This window comes from Argentina silus (assembly GCF_951799395.1).
Source record: "Argentina silus genome assembly, chromosome: 14".
In the NCBI taxonomy this organism is placed as follows: domain Eukaryota; kingdom Metazoa; phylum Chordata; class Actinopteri; order Argentiniformes; family Argentinidae; genus Argentina; species Argentina silus.
The window spans coordinates 7,958,769-7,962,263 of record NC_139668.1 but is presented as its reverse complement, the minus strand read 5'-3'; positions in this window follow the sequence as shown (position 1 = coordinate 7,962,263).

The following is a 3,495-nucleotide window of genomic DNA, read 5'->3' as shown; positions in this document are numbered from 1 at the left end:
CCTTCGCTGGCTCTTTTGTCTCTGAGGACCATAAATCCACCCGGTATCCGCTTTACAGAACGATCAAGACCCTCACCAGCCTAGGCAAAAATGAAATGATACACCCCATGACCACAGAACAAGCTTACACTTGGAGACAAATATAGGACGGGGGAAAAACAAATAACGATTACATTGGAATTAATCCAGACAAAGGGTGAAGTAATCTCATAGTTCAATGAAAGATGAAAATTCGATTCAAAGCAATCATGAGGGATCAGTCCTGGTTTGATTGTCTTGCTGCCGTGCGAAGCTCGCGGAGCAGTCCTTTCTGAAAAGGGACAGCGGTTTTCAGTAGAGTCGGATAAATAACCGACGTTTTATACCGCGCGCTCTCAAACGCGCGCCTACAACACTTCCGGAGAGAAACTCCGCTCCAGCCACACGGAATATGAGAGGGGGTGGGACGAGAGGAGCGGAGGAAAGATTAAAAAACGGGGAGAGATTGGTCCGACACCTAAGGATCATAGACCGGAGTCTTTAAAGAGGCACTAAAGCCCAATAGGAAAAAGAAAAAGCTTTTCATTTACTGGCGGCACGGTATTGCGGTTGATACAGATAAATGAGCTGACATTCACAACTTAAGTGCGTAGCTATAGCCTGTGACTCGCGGACAAACTCTCACTTCTACCAGCTGCCTCTTCCAGCTCAAGAACACCATAACGTGACTATTAGACGTTGTTTTGTTCTGCACAATATGTTATGCATTTGGAACAATCAAATGGCATGAAGACTACCATACATTCAGAAATATAGGTATTATGATCGACTGAGGTATTGGCCTCTGTTTTGTCTATGCAACATTGCCTAGAAAGTAGTTCTGAATTTACCTTTATGCAAGGGAGTGTGCATGATCCTGGCAGGTAAGAATTTAACAGAAGAGTTTGACACTCAGCTGGTCCAAACCTGGCCCATTCTGATCTTGTGTGTGTGTTTGTGTGTGCATACGTGCATGCGTGTGTGAATGCAAGTGTGTGTGTGGGTGTGTGGGTGTGTGTGTGAGTGTGAGGTTGTGTATGTATGTATGTGTGTGTGTGTGTGTGTGTGTGTGTGTGTGTGTGGGTGTGTGTGTGTGTGTGTGTATGAGTGTATGTGTTATGTGCAACATCAAACGATACATAAACATGCTGTCAGAGCACAAGGTGAAAAGAGCCTCAACACATGCTGAGTATGTGTTTTTCTAGGACCAGGATAGATTGCTCTTTTTCTTTAAAACACTATCCTGAAAAAAAAAAAGAGGCGGGGAGGAGAGGTGAAAAGAAAAAGACCGGGTGGTTCAGGCTTAATAAATCTGAGGCAGTAGTCTCATTGCTACAACATTGCAGCGGTCCGGATGTGTCAACATAACTCAGCCAGTGGGCTGATGGGTTCCTGCTCTGAATGGCTCCGATAGCCTTCACAGACCCAGCATGCCATGCAGCACCAGACCCAGGGGGATAAATCACAGGAGACCTGGCCTGCTACTGTGCCGCTTTGCCACTGTGCTGCTGTGCTGCTGCTCAACCCCAGGCGGAAGGCTGTACCCCCACACATGGAGGCTATACACACACACCCCAGGCTGGAGGAAGCTGTACTCCCACACATGGAGGCTACCCCCCACACACACCCCAGGCTGGAGGAGGCTGTACCCCCCACACACTGGTTAAGTATACTGAAGGTCCAGAGACCACAAATACAGTATACTGTATTTAATTATTACATAATACTGTATCACCGTATATGTACATGTAGTCATTTAGCAGATACTCTTAACCAGAGTGACTTGTACAATACGTACACTCCTCGAAGAAGAAGAGAGAGAAATGGAATAACACCATCATCTATCCTCCCTACTGTCGCTTGGTCCACAGGAAGACTTGGACCTCTCCTGTGACTTGCTGTGTATAGTAAACCCAGTCACCCATTGACGGTACATGGAGAGACCATGAATTAACTGTTTACTAAGGGTTAATAGATAGTAAAGAAACAACTGTCAGTGAATCCTTTTCCTGCACTAAAAAAACCCAGAACTGGTTAAAAGGCTCAACACCATACAACCCGAATGCCACTTCTCCACTCGAAGGCCCCTTTTTGAAAAAGTACCTGAAGGCTGGGTCAAGTTCGAGTGTGTGTCAGAGGATACCTCTCCTGAAGATATAACAAATTGAGGCAAGCATATTATTTATGTCAGTAATGGTCACTCTTCGATGTTTTAGGGCCGTCCAGCCACCTAAGGAGAGTAGAATGATGGGGCTTGGGGAGATCTCAAGGGCGCTATTGCACCATAGAGCATCACTGAAGCACAGAGAGTTACAACTGAGAGACCGAGTGGTAGCGGTGTCAGACAGAGAGGCATTGAAAGGAGCCATGGAACTGTGGTTTTAGCCCAGTAAAGAGTAAAGACAGCCAGAAGTTAGCAGTTTAGACTGCCATTTGCCTTCATTCAGTCCAATAGACTCTTTCAATGATATGGAATAATCAGGAGGTCAAGTGTTGCTAATTCTACCAGGCACACCTTTAGTGCTTATTCACTGGGGAAGCGATAGGCAGGAGATTACAGGGTAGCAGTAGCCACTTCCTAATAGCCCACCCTAGGATTGCAGAGAGAAGGAGAGGCAGATAAAGACACGAGAGAGAGAGGAGAGAGAGAGAGAGGAAGAGAGGAAGAGGCCGATTGCCCAGCTGAATGACGCTGGCAGTATGCACAAGCTGGGTCCGGTGTCATGAATACACTCAGCTGGCATGGCTCCGTGCCCAATTGTGAGGGCAGATGTTGCAGAGAGAAAGAGAGAGAGAGAGAGAGAGAGAGGAAAGAGAGAGAGCAGGCCCTCAGGCGTGCCCGTGACGTGTGGTGATGGCAGGACTCGGTACTGTGGCTGCCACCCAGCCAGCTGCCATCTGAAGTGCCACTCCGCACCCACAGGGAGAGAGAGAGAGAGAGAGAGAGTGTTAAACTGGCCCTGACCAGAAGGGGTGGGTGTACGCCTCTATCACGCCATGTGTGGGTACAAAGCCCGGGCTTCCGCAGATCCACACCCACGGCGAAGGCTGCCAACACCTTTCATCTGGATGTGCTAGCGGGTGGGATAGCGAGCAGGCGGGCAGGCGGGCCGGCGGGCGGGCGGGCGGGCGGGCAGGCGGGCGGGCAGGCATTGAAGGAGTTGACAGAGACAAATGCAGGAGCAGAGAGACAGTCACAGGATGCAGCTGACGAGCATCAAGTACTTCCTCATCACAGTTAGATTGACTGCAGGCCTCAGAGCCAAGAAGAGGAGAGGAAACCCAACTCTCCAACATTTGTCCTTTTCTGTGTATGACACGGCACATCTTCTGAATAAAGGAACACGTGGGACTATGAGGGAAATGTTGTTTTGTTTGAGGTCATGAAGAAGGCTAGGCAGAGAAAGGGTTTGTATCTGCGATAAGATCCTTATCAAAGCCCCAATGAGAGCAAAAGTTCCTCTCTACAAAGTTTGG